This window comes from Parus major, chromosome 7, assembly GCF_001522545.3.
Source record: "Parus major isolate Abel chromosome 7, Parus_major1.1, whole genome shotgun sequence".
Classification (NCBI taxonomy): Eukaryota; Metazoa; Chordata; class Aves; order Passeriformes; family Paridae; genus Parus; species Parus major.
Genome location: NC_031776.1, coordinates 27644364 through 27657932, shown reverse-complemented (window position 1 = coordinate 27657932; position 13569 = coordinate 27644364).

The window sequence follows — 13569 nt, the reverse complement described above, 5'->3', positions numbered from 1 at the left end:
GGGTCCGGCCGCCCCGGGCACAGGTGCGGGCACCGCCGCCCCGCAGGGACCGGGAGGGGATTTTTGTTTTATTCCCTACCCCTGTAAGCTCCGCAGCCGTATTGCTGTGCATCCCCGGGCTGCACCGCTGCCATGTCTCCCCTCTGATGAACAGCCGCGGGGGCACGGCGCGGCGCTCGGTTGTTAGCTGAGCAGGTAGTCGGGGGGCGAAAGAGAACGCTGATGTGGTTATACGGATACAAGAAATTATTCTTTGTTTTGGGGTTGGGTAGAGGGGTTAGGGGATTGTTTTATGTTCAGGAGCTGTTGGGCACGATTGCTTTGGAAACGATCAGCGAAACTGCATGTTGTTGCAGGTTTGCCTTCATATTTTAGTCTTTACAGTTTTCAGTGACTAGAGAGCCAAAAAGAAGTTTGGAAAGCCAAGATCCTGGTCCCAGCTCAGACATTGATTCTGCTCACTGAATGACTTTGATTTCTCTACTGTAACTCCAGTTTTTGTGATTTGGGACAATAATTGTTGTCCCAAAGGGAGTGTTGTGAGGAATACTTGTTTGTACTTTGTTAGTCGCTGAGTTAAATGTTCTTCTCTGAGCCCAGCTATCAAAGATTTCAAGCACAGACAGGCAGAGATAGACGAAGACAGATGTTTGCCATTTGGGCACTTTCTTTTCCTGTTCACCTATTTGAAGTTTCCCCAGCTCCTCATTCTTCTGTGATCGCATAACAGCTCTAAAATGAGCTTAAGGAGAAATGCTGCTTTTTCACCTAACCACCACTGTAAAACAGGAATGTTACTCTCACACCTCACAGTGCTTCCTCTACCATTAGAAAGAAAAAGCAACTGTTGATGTGATGACCCCTCTGGCTGTATTATCCTTGGATAACCCATCGTGCTACAAAATCCCATCCATCACTCAAGAACAGAAGTCTTTTAGCCAGGACACCCCCGTGGCCTCACTGTCTTTATCCTTTAGGGGTAATGCCTAGTCATCATTCATTTGCCATTGAAAATCCCTGATGTTCAAGGGACTTGAGGACAAAACCCCTCTGAAAACCTGGTCAGCATGGAGGGATGCACTGGAGCACTTCAAAAGAGGTATCAGTCTAGTGCATCTTAAGGAAAAAAATACTTTGTCTAGCAGAAGTGTCAGAGCCAACTGGCTGTAAGTGACACTGTTTGGATCAGTTCTCAATCTGTAGGTAGTTTAGCAACTGAGGTTGGCAGAACATTTTCTGTTTCAGCCCAGATTATTTTAGATGCCAGAGAAGCATGGGTTTTCTCCACCTGATCTCTTCTCAATAGAACATGAGGGAAGGTTGGATTTGGGTGTATATTGCACTTGATTAAAAGACTGAAAATTTCCCTGCAGAAATTTAACTGTCAAAATGGTATTGACCAGTCAGGATGAGCAGAGATCCCAGTCACATCTCCTCTGACCTTACTGTTTACTACTCCAATTGAAACAGAATATGTCATGCCTGGGGAATCAGAAATAAGAGCAAACATGCTACAGAGATCCACCTAGCATTTCGTTTCCTCATTCCCTCCCTCCTGGTATCTCATGTAGTGCCATTTCCCATGCCTACCTCCAGCTGGTTTTAACTGAAGCCATTTATCTTTTTATGGATTAATAAAAGGTCATTTCACAACTGTCTGCAGGAAGTAGCAACACAAAATCTACATCCAGGCTGCCAAAACTCATTACACACCCTTGTGCAGCCTCTGACTTCTCTCCTTAGGACTAGCAGGACACCAGAAGCACCTCCATATCAGGCATACCAGCAGTATGGCATTACCACAGTACAAGCAGCTGACTAAAATCAGTCTTTAAAGCACCAGACTTTCTTCAGTGGTCATTTACCCCTTCTACATCATGGCACAGTGCAGAAAAGCCTTCTCTCTTCCAGGCTTAAACAAGCTGCACCATTTTGGATTGCATCTCAAGATCTCATTTCTGAATATTCACTAGCCCAAAGCAGATTTGCTCCCCTGAACTCTTACATTCAGGTTCATTCAGGAGTGTGAGCTTGGCAGCTGGGAAGAAAGTGGTTTCCTTGTGAACCTTTGAATCCACTCAGGACTTGGTATAACCTGGTTGGTGTTAGAATTAAAGCATTGGGGAGCATCCTTAGAAGCTAGACAGGAGTTACCTCCAAGGAAGGTTTAGCATCATCCAAAGGGAATTAATTTTGTCAATGACAGAGAAATTAATATTCCACTTTTCTTAGTAACCCTGCAGATGTGTCTTACAGCATCAGTTGTAGGAATTATATAGGCTACAGAAAGCACATTTGTCTGTATAACCTCCAGTTGAAGGTGTTAGTAAATGCTGAGGGGAGGGAGAGCAGTCCATTTAGCTTACCTGGCATCCCAATACCTACACAGATTCCTGGTTAATGATTAAACCAGGATTAATACTCATATTTAACCATATAAAATACCAGTATATTCTGAAAAGAAATTTATTTTTTTTTCTTCACAGAAAACCTTCATTGGATCATGAATGGTCTCAAATCTCTCATAATTTAAAACAAATAGGAATTTCCACTTTTTAAATAATAAAAGTATTTGGAGATTTTTTTTGTTAAAGTCTATCAAGACTTAGCCATGCCTTTTTCTTGCTCATCTCTGCTATGTAAGACACAGCAAGTTTGCTCTTCTCTGCTGGCAGCTCCACTGGCCAGGGAAGCCCTGCCCAATGTATTCACTGTTTTCATGGCTTTATCATTGAAGCAGCAGTCCTGCTGTCACATTTTGCACATACCTCTCATATACACATACCATGCCAATGCAGTGTGGGCAGTACTGCAGTCCAATATCAGTAAACTTTAGTGGAAACCCAGACACCGAATGAGCTACTGTTTTTCTTGACACTGCAAGCAGAACAGGCCTGTCACTGTAAAATATCATTAACAACTAGGAACCACCATGACTTCAGTGCAAGTCCCAGCAAAGAGTTTATAGTTTTTCTTGTTCAAAAAGAGCTGTTAAATATAGAATGAAATACTATCTGCAATGTATAATTCCCTTTTTAGATATAATGCTGAAGGCACCTACACTTTCCTTGAAAAGCAAAATATGGAAAAAAAACCCTGTAGAATTACATAAGCCAAAATACAATAGTTTCACTGACAGATAATGCTTTAATCTTTTGCATGGCTCTACTTGACAAACACCTCAATCCATACCAAACAACTTCATTTAACTAGGTATGAATGTTTTTTCTTTTTGACAGCCCTTAAAGCTGCTCAAAGATCAGAAACTGTCACACAGGCTTTTGATTTAAGGCCTCTGCTACAGTCAAGTTTTCCAATGGAAAAAATGGCAATAGGTGGTATCTGAAATGAAACATTTTTTAGCTAAATCTCATGAGTTTGCATGCTACAGGATGGGAGGAGGAAGAGGAATGTGAACAAGAAATCAGTAAAATTCATCTTTCCAAGCAGATTCAAGATAAGAAAAATGTATTTGATGGCTCCAGGACAGCTGCACTGCTGGAATCAGAACAGAACTCCGAGAAGGCACCTGCAAAGGTGTCCTGCACAAAGGTTCAAGAGTCTCATGCTTCAAAACACAGTACATGGGCCAAGAGTTGCCATTCAAATGGGACAGGGAGAAAAACCCATCTGCCAGACTCAGCAGACGAGCTGCAGTCTGCAAGGTGCTGCAAAGCCAGTTGCTTGTGCAGAAAGTCCCTCGCATTCAGTGACACAGCAATGTCTAAATAGAGAGTGTTTTTAGGAGGTGGGATCGAGAGAAAACCTGAATAGCAGAGCAGAAAAATGTAAGTCTTAAAAGTATCTAAGGCTGTCTTGTTAATTAGTTATTTGCAGCTACATTCTGGGTATGTGAGAAGAAATTCTCACACCTGTTTAGGCCTATGTCTAGGTATTAGACTTGAAATTACTATGCTCTTATATGGGACCAGGCACAGTGGGGTGGAAATTTCCATCTGTATTCTAGACTGTCAGGAATCCTGCAAGGGAAAATCTGCAAGTCCCCAGAAACAGGGTGTTCAGAGAAGCCTCCAGGGCAGGATGGAGGAGGCAGAAGACATGTTTCATATGCTTAGACTCAAATGCCCATATATATGCCAGAGATTATTTCTGGCTCAACAGACAGCGTGTACACATCAAGGTTGGCTCTGCAGCACCCAAATTCACACTCACATGTGTGGCTTAGCTCTACTGTTTGCTCAGATGTGGAACACCTGTACGGGCAGGCATAGAGTGAGCTCTAATACCATGCCAAAGTCTCTGTCCCAGTATCATTCCACCTCTTTATATTTCCCCTCTGGATCACAGCTGAAGTGGGAATGTCTGCTTAGTTGCCATCTAGTCTCCTGCTTTCAGAGCCGACATAAATTTCATTTTCCCCAAACTTGGACAGAAAGCTGAGCAATAATCATTTCTCTACAGAAACACCACCCCACCCAGAGGAAAGCTATAGCAATTAGCAGAACAATTTACAAAATATAGAATATTTTTATCACGATAACAATGCAAAGGTTTACTCGCATCATCAGTCAGACAAATGTGTCTCCTCCATAAGTTCCAGAACTGCATTTGCCACTCTGGCCACAGAAGCTTAGACTGAATTAGCAACAAGCAGAACAGCTGATGCATCCAAGAAGAAGACACAAGCCTTAGCTAAGTTTACAGATATGAATCTGGAAGAGCCAACAGTGACTGAAAATTCTTTTCTCCTTGGTAACTATTTAGATTAAGTTGTTAAATGAGTTGCTAATAAGTGCTAGTGGATCACAGATTCTGTTAACTAATGAAATAAATAAATCTAAATACTAAAGTGATATTCCTCAGCCAGGCTCCATTTGCTACATAAGGCTTGAAAATAAGTTTGTGTTGGCCACTTCTACACTGTACTTTTATGTACATAAAGAACATCAGTCTTAAGCACTGTTAAGCTGGAACATTTTATTCTGAGTTTCCTGCAAACTTTTAATCCTGATTATGAAGTTCTGCCAGATTCTTAGATACTGAGCAGCACCTATTTACCAGTAGCTCCTAAATTCCAAGCAGTCTCCCAGGCAAGTTCTGACCAGTGCAGAAAGAGTTACAGAACCAGACCAGAAAAAGGAAGTATTAAATATTGAAGTGTTTTTGGGAAGAATGTAAATGTACATAGTAGCTATTCAGAAAACCAATTTTAAAGTGAAGCATGCATTAAAATTAAACAGTGACTACTACTTTATTACCACAAGCATTCATTTCAGTGCACTTGTAGGATACTAATTTCACACATGGTTGGACATAAATACTAACCTGTTTTCCATTTCACCAGTATAAATTAGTGTGAGAAAGAAGTTTCTTGCTTTGATAAAACTAGTAGTGGTGCATGCAAAAACCAAAACAATGTGAGCCTGCTTTGTTTTGAGTTTTTTTACACAAAAGTAAGTTTAGAGTTAGAAAAGTAAAGTTTGGATCTGTAAATGTGCCATAATGTTTAATCTTTGGATTCTCCTCAAAAGTCCTAGTAAACTTAAAATTAATCAGCTAACACATCAAATGAGTCATACATTCCTACTGAATCAGGTGACAACCTTTCAAAATCCCCTACGACAAAGTACAGTCCTTGAAAATCCTGCCAGCAGCCCCTGAAACTGGCAGCTGTTTATCCAGCTTAGTGCTTTGCTATAGATGTAACACTGAAAATGTACATTGTGATGTTCATACTAGACTCTACCCACTAAGGGGAATGTTTCTTCCATTAATTACCCTAATTAATCAAATTAGTAAAATAAATTTTATTTTGCTATTAAGCAAACATTCCAGTATTGTTCATGTAACAAGTCTTATCTACAAATCCTTACCTGAGGAACTGTCAGAAGATACCCTTCAGTGGTAATTTTTGAGGCAGTTTAGATTTGGTTTGTTGCTTTGTTGGGTTTTGGGTTGGTTTTTTTTGGGGGGGGAGCAGGGCAGGGCAGGGTAGGGAGGGTTTAAAAAAACATCAGTATTTTTGAAGGCACCAATAAGTAAATTACTGAAAGACCAAATCTGATGCACCGAAGACATTCAGTCACTGAGTTTTTCCCCCACACTCCTCCAGGCACACACAGCAGTTCTTGCAGCTACATCTCAGGGGCAATCATCACTCCTCCTGACACCAGGAGTAGGGTTCAGTTACTCAGTGTCTCCCTGCTTTCAAGTCACCACTTCTCTCCTGAGGGCTTTAAGAGCCTTGCAGAGCACACTTCCCCTTCTGTCACTTTCCCCAGGTATATTTTCAGCCAGTTTTACAGCTATGGCTGGAAAGGTTCCAGATGTTCTCCTTCATTTATTGTCTTTTTGGCTTTCTCTTTTCTGCTAATAGAAAGTCTCCTTTCCCTGCTGCCTAGAAACAGAGATTCACAAGGATGGAGATTAGCTCCAGCTTCCTCCTAGTATTTATTGCTTGCTACAGGCAGGTGTGATGGAGGGGAGGTGTTGGCTTACTGGGAATAGAGGAGAAGCACATGTGACTGCAACCAGAAACTTGTAACTAGACAAGGAGGAAGATGTGCCCACGCAGACACATCCTTGTGCTTCCTAGAACCCCTGGGTTGAGGACCAGCCTTCCACCCCTCTCCCCAGTGACTCCAGACCTGGTACTTACCTACTTGCAGTAGAACTTTGGATCTCAGTTCAAACCCCAGTTTATCTCTGAACATGAAAAGTAGGTCTCTACTGCCACCACATCCAGCTCAGTGTATCTTACATTTCTCATGCATTAAAAGGTCAAGGATGGATTCCTATGGCTCCCAAGGAGACCTAGAGAGTCAGGGATGATAATGCACATATGGTGTACTGAAGATTCCTGATGAGGTTTGTGCCCATTCCAACAATTGCAAGTGTTAATGTTTTCTACCCTAGAAGAGATGCTTCAGCGGCAGAACATTCAAGAAAGAACCTCTATAATTTGAGTTTTCAATACATATTGCCACTTTGATATCTGTATTTTTAGTTCCAGTGCTGATGGGGCCAAGATTCATACAGAAGTGTGAGGATCTGGTGTGCTGACAGCTTAGAAGGAGAAAAAATTAGGGACCAGATGGGAAGTCACAGACGATACTGTTCTGCAGAAGGGGCAAGACAGTATCTGCAGATACTATTTTCAAAACAATATGTTCCAAACCACTGTGACAGTTGCTCTGAGAGGGAGGTCATTTATATAACAGCAGGTAAGACTGACACACTTTCTGCAGAAGAGCTGCCTTCAAGGTAGGTATTTCTACAGCCCCATCTGTCAATCTGATAGAGGCTGGTATCAAAACTGACCTCCAGGAAAGCTGTGCTATAAATTCTTTAGGACCACACATGATTCTGAATATCTTTGAAAACATAATGCCTCACAGCTGCTGGAGCTGAAGTACTGCCTTCCTTCAAAGGGTAAACCCTCTGTTGTCATCTGGATCTGTTTAGGAACACTGATATCTGCTAAAAAGAAGCACTCTGTATCACTGACTGATATAATGAATCTAGAAATTGTACACAAGAACCAACCATCTTTTCCTAGACTCTGTCATGTCAGCTCTTCCCTGTGCTCTGGTGAACATCTGGAAGAGACCAATTCCGTGCTATGCTACACTAGCATGCCTTATTGCATAGCCAGCACTAGACAGCTCGTGCTCCAGAGCCACCAGGAGTCTGAGCTATAGGCCACAGGCCATCTGGCTACAAAGATCCAACAACAAATATATATTAGAAACAAATATTAGAGTAAGGATTCTTAGATTCAAATACAAGGTTTCTTTATGCTATGAACTATGACGTTCCAGAAAATAATTACCCTCCTAAATAATAATTAACCTATCTGCAACAGGGCTGTAGTATATTTCTGCCTTGAGGAAAAGACTGAATTCATTACAGTTCAATGAAATGCTTTTAGATCTACACCTGAACAACACACAACTTCGGGGTGAATTTTACTCCTACAAGAAGCCTTAGTGGATCTTATGCATAGAGGTGATTTCCATGTTCCCATTTGGGATGGTAGAGAGCCTTAGCAGGACACTTCAGTGCCCAAGAACACACATTCCTCTCGCAGCTTGTCTTCTCCTCCCAGCTGGCACACTCTGAACAACAGCCACATTGGTCCCCTTTGCTCACTGAAGCGACCCCCAAAATCCAGCCACCCCTGCTCCAAGTCTGATGTTCTGCAAGTGTGAAAGCATAACTGATTGTAAGCTCTGCCAGGAGAAGCTTTTATTTCAAAAATACATCTCTTCATCAGTTATAAAATCGAACAGCACAACTTGAATTTAAGATTCAAATGTCAATATTGCAAACATATGCGGCTTTCCTAGGCAACAGAAATAAACACTGCAGTCATTATTACCATTCACACAGTCAAACATAATTTGGAACCCATTAATTCATATTTGTTTATATGTAATGGCATTTCAATTCTTTTATTTTAATCTTTTGCCAAGGCCATCCCTCCTTTTCATATATGTGTGGGTACACACGCATACTTGCACTGATTCTCCCACAGTCAAGGAAGTTTCACACACACTTCTTTTTTTAATATATGTATTTTTCTAAAGTATGGGGAAACAAAACCAGTTTTGGCAATGAAGATTAATGTTTTCTACTACTTTTCTTTATTTACCAATAACTGTCATCTTGTCTAATTTATTAGACTAAATAGTTTTTCTATACCTTGTACCTGCAACACTGGCCCAACAGCAGCATTTAGTTTTAGTCAGTAATGTGCGTGAACGTCCTATGTCTACTAGTGACTAACTGTGGGACTGGAGTAATGTCTCTGGTCTGGTGAAATTAAAACCCAAGCATCAAAAAGACAATGTTTCATCCAAATGCCTTTCAGTTTAACTAGTATAAGATATTTTTATTGCTGAAAATCTCGAGTTCAAATACTGCTATCAGCACAACTCATCATAGATTGTGTAACCAGAACAAATCTTAAGAAGTTTAATTGGTAGCAATTTCTTACTTCTATTAAAAAATCAACATGTTTGTATTCTACATGCTTTCAGTAAAGTGGGTTGTTCAGATAATTATTATTCCACCTTGTATTAATGTGGGCCAGGATGTCCCTCAGTACTCCTTCTGCATCAGTTCTTGGACCTTGCACTACCCTCAATAACACCAAGTTCTTACACTTGAGAATATGCAGTTAATTCAGAATACATCAGTGCACAGAAGCAGCTTCAATTTCCCCCAATGCATTATCATGTGTTTATCTTCTGTGAATTTCATTTGCCATCATATTGCCCAATCATCCAATTTATTAAATCCTTCGGGATGTTCTCCCAGTCCTCCATACTTTCTTGCTTGGTTTCACCACCTCATTATTCAATTAATCTTCTAGATCATTATGGTGTGCATTTAAAGGTATACTGTCCAAACTACTAAGTGATTATTCTTAAGACTGAATTGGATTTGGCTGTGATACATTCAGCGGTGCAAAAAACACAACCACGAAAGCATTAGACAAAGAAAAATACTCCAACATACATCCCCAAAGAAAACAAAAGCTCAATGGGCTTCCCATGCTCACCAGGGACAAAATACTTTGTTGTTTCAGGCCCAGTAACACTTTCTGTGGTTTATGGTATGCTAACAAAACAGCAGGCACTTAAAACAGAGTATAAAGCTTTCAATCCCTCCAGTGCAAGGGAGCTGAACATCCTCACTGCACCAAAAATGGCTTCTGCCCTCCTTGTGCCCAGGAAGAGCACCACAAACCTGCTACTGCTTGCTGACACATTTGCCTTCCTTCTAGGAGCTCTTCCATCTCCTGAAAACCCAAGTGGGGAGAGGGAGATTAGTGAAAAGGAAGAGAGGAGAGAAGGAAAGCATCATCATGCTGGGATTATGCCAAGAGCCCGGCAGACTTAGGCACTGCATTCCCACTACAGTTCTGTAGATGTTTAGTGCCAAAGACCATGAAAATAATTTCAAAAATCCCTTAAGAAATGACAACATCTGCCGTACTTTGCCAAGGCATGGAGCTGCCTCCCTGTTGTGCTATGGTTTTGTCCATAACAGTGTAGGTGGACATTTATAGACATTAACATCAGGCAGAGAAACTACTGACTCAGAATCTGCTCTGAACTTTCAACCTAACAGGAATCTCTCTCTGCAAAACTTTGTCAGTCTTGAAGAAACCAATCATCCATGAAAAGGTCACAGAAACCTCCTTCTGAGCCTACCCAACAGATGTTGCTTTTAGTTCACCCCACAAGCAGACACCCACTTCTTTAGAGTCCAGTACAACTGTCATAGAAGTCAGAGAAAAGACAACTCAAGTTCCAGGGCTGTCACTTTCTTATTCATTTTGGGAATACTCTCAGATAAAGCAAAATTGTCATTAGCCTTATTTCAAGATTTCAAACCGAGAACTACAGCAGTTTCACTCTTATTTGTTGCTTCTGATTCTTTAAGGCAATGCTTTCCATTTCCTTGCAACTGGCAATTTCCTACCCATGGTTTTAGAAATCTCATTTTCCCATCTTTTGCTCTATAATCATAATGAAAGACAAAGTATCAGAATAAAAAAAGGGAGTTGGAAGTTCATCAGTAAAACTCAACAACTGTGTGACAGAGTTGTCAGCAGTAAGTAAAAGGACTTGATGGCTCTGGTGATTTGCACACACCAGTGAGTGAGTGAGAGTGTGTGTGTTTGTGTGTATGCACATGCACACACATTCTCAATACACAGGAATCTCTGGATCTTGTAACAATTCTGCTATGGGTCTGCAGAACAACCTCAAGCAATTCACATTTCTGTGCCTCTCTTTTTATACTTCTGTAAAATGGGTATAGTTACACTACTTGCCTCACAAGAATGGCAAGGAACCCTCGTTCTTTAGGGTTTACAGTGTTCTGACATGCTCAAGGAGGGCTATTGAAGAGTGGAGAGTTAATTGGTTCATAAATTGTCAACCTTGTGGTTAAAAATAGCTTTAATACATCAATTCTTTCTGAGTTAACACAGAAAAAAGCAATTACTTATGACAAGGTAGAAAGATCAGGGGTTCTTTTCTGAAATGCACCCAAATGCTAATTATTGTGTAAACATTTATAACAAACTACCACTCTCTGGAGGCCTCCAAAACAAACTTCAGTACAAACCAAACAAAATCTACAGCACAGACTGCTATGCACACATCACATACACTTTGTAACATATTATTGTAGTACTAATTGCTTCAAGACATTGTGATGTAATTATAACACCGTTATGAAGACAAAACAATGTTTCCATGGTTCTGTCACAATACTCAAACCATTCTGTGAGTCCATATCAGAATGAAATTCTCATTGTGCACAAATGGAGGAAACACTAGGCTGCCAAAGTGAAATTAAAGGGTGATGCTGTGAATTGTTGATGAGCAACCTTTAAGAAGAAAATGGAAGTGATACTAGCACAATCCTGCAAAGATGGAATGATGTCCAAATTAAACTGAACTAAATCACAGGCATTCCATTTAAATCATGTTATGAACAAGAGCCATTTATGCATTAGTGATTCAGCGTTTTAATGAGTCAGTGACAATAAATGACAATGTTTTGACAGTTCATCTTGAATGGCAAGAGGATCATCTGAGCCACAAGCTTTTTTTCCCCCCCTTCCTCTGATCACCTTCCAAAGAGACTGTAAAGTACATTTCTGGTAAGAGGAATGGTTTCATAAAGACAACACTCTTGAGATCTATATTTACTCATTGTCAGTGACCGCAAGAAAAAAGCTCTATTCCTACTTTTTTTTTCCCTATAATGTCTCATCTTACTACAATGTCTAGAGAACATGCCAAGAGCAGATCTTATCTTGCCTCATACTATCTAGACTGTATTTGAAGACAGTCCCTTGTTTGGAAGAGTTTGTAGTCTGAACACCAGAACTCACTAGGAAGTTTTAACCAAAGTATTACATTTTGAAAAAACCAGTCTTCCAAACTTCAAAACTTCCCAATAGGAATATTCCTGATTTCTTTTTTTTTTTTTTCCTTTCATTTTATGACAGAATAATTAAATTGTCTTTCTTTCTTTTTCTTTCAGCTCAAATTCCTTACCCTTCCATTCTCACCAAAGATTAGTCCTCCAGCCTGAACCACTTCTCACAATGAGTCACATCTCTGCCCTTCATAAGGCAACTCATGTTGCAGGAGCCAATCTGTTAAAAAATCCCAACCACATAGGAGAAATATCCTTCCTGTAATTGTGCTGAAGTAAAGATGGGACAGAAGCTAGAATCCAGACCAGCATTTAGGCACATATCAGTTCTCAGCTACATCATCCAGACCTGTGCATTTGGAGAGGCATCAACTCAAACCCTACACTGATGTGCAGCCACTGCAGCCTCACACAAAATCTTCAGTTGACACATCAGTGCCAAGAGCATCCTCCTCCTCCTCCTCCTTTTCAAGAGCCTCTTCAGTTGAAGGAAATACATTGTACAACACAGAAATCTTTCTCAAATGACGACCCAAAGGATTAGTGAAAATGGGCTGCCCAGTAATGACATTGATTTTTATTTGACCTGCAGTTAAAAGTCCAATCTCGGAAGGCTGATATTGGAAATAGCCTGTACTGCTCATTGCATTGAATAGCAGTCTTAAAGACACATTCTGCATTAAGATGACTTTACCCAAATAATTTTATAATTTCTCTGACTGCTTCCTGCTTCAGGGAAGTGTGGTTGAACAAAGAGACACTGAACCACCAACACTTCTGCTCCCATTTGAGCATGGAGAGGATCCAGAGTGTGCATACTGTAACCTCACAATTTCCATAGCAACACCAGAAGGGTCTTGTTAACCACAGGTAGCACAAAACACTCACAAAGGTTTTAAACCATTCAGCAAGTAAAAAAAATTAGAAAAAATAAAGTGCTACATATGCTGATTCGAATTTTAAATTCTCTGATAAGAGCATAATTTTAAGGTAGCAATTGAAAAAGGAAATCTCTTTCAGGTTGAAACAGTATTGCTGTTCTTCTCATCCAGCTTATGGTGAGAGAATTCCATAAGCATAATTTTCTACTTTTTAAAAGGAAAGTATTAGTTCAATAGTTAATATGAATCACAAGGGAAACTTTACTACAGAAAAGAACACATCAACACATCTCAGTAATTGTTGTTTTTCTATATATCTGCTATATAAAGCCATAAGACAACCTATAGCCAAAGGGAAATAGTGCAGTAATGGGGCTATTGCTCCCTCTACTGTAAATATTCATGATTTCTTATTACAGGTGACACAATACAATCCAAGTCATTAAAAACACTTCAACTAATAAAAAAAGAACCAAAACAACAAAAACCATGTTTAAAGAATGACTTAACCAAATTATTATATTTCCTAGGAATGCAGTGGAAAGAATATCCAAAGAAATAAGATGCTTTTTCTTTTTTCACCATATTAGAAACCAGCAAGGTATCTGTAGGTTTTAACTTAAAAAATAAACACATGAGGAACCTTTCTGCTGCTGATCACACTCTTGCTTCCTAGTGGGAAAAAAAAAAAAAAAAAAGAAATAATAAGTGCCCAGTGAGAGGTATTTTGACCTTCTGAACAGCCTCCCATTATGAACATCAG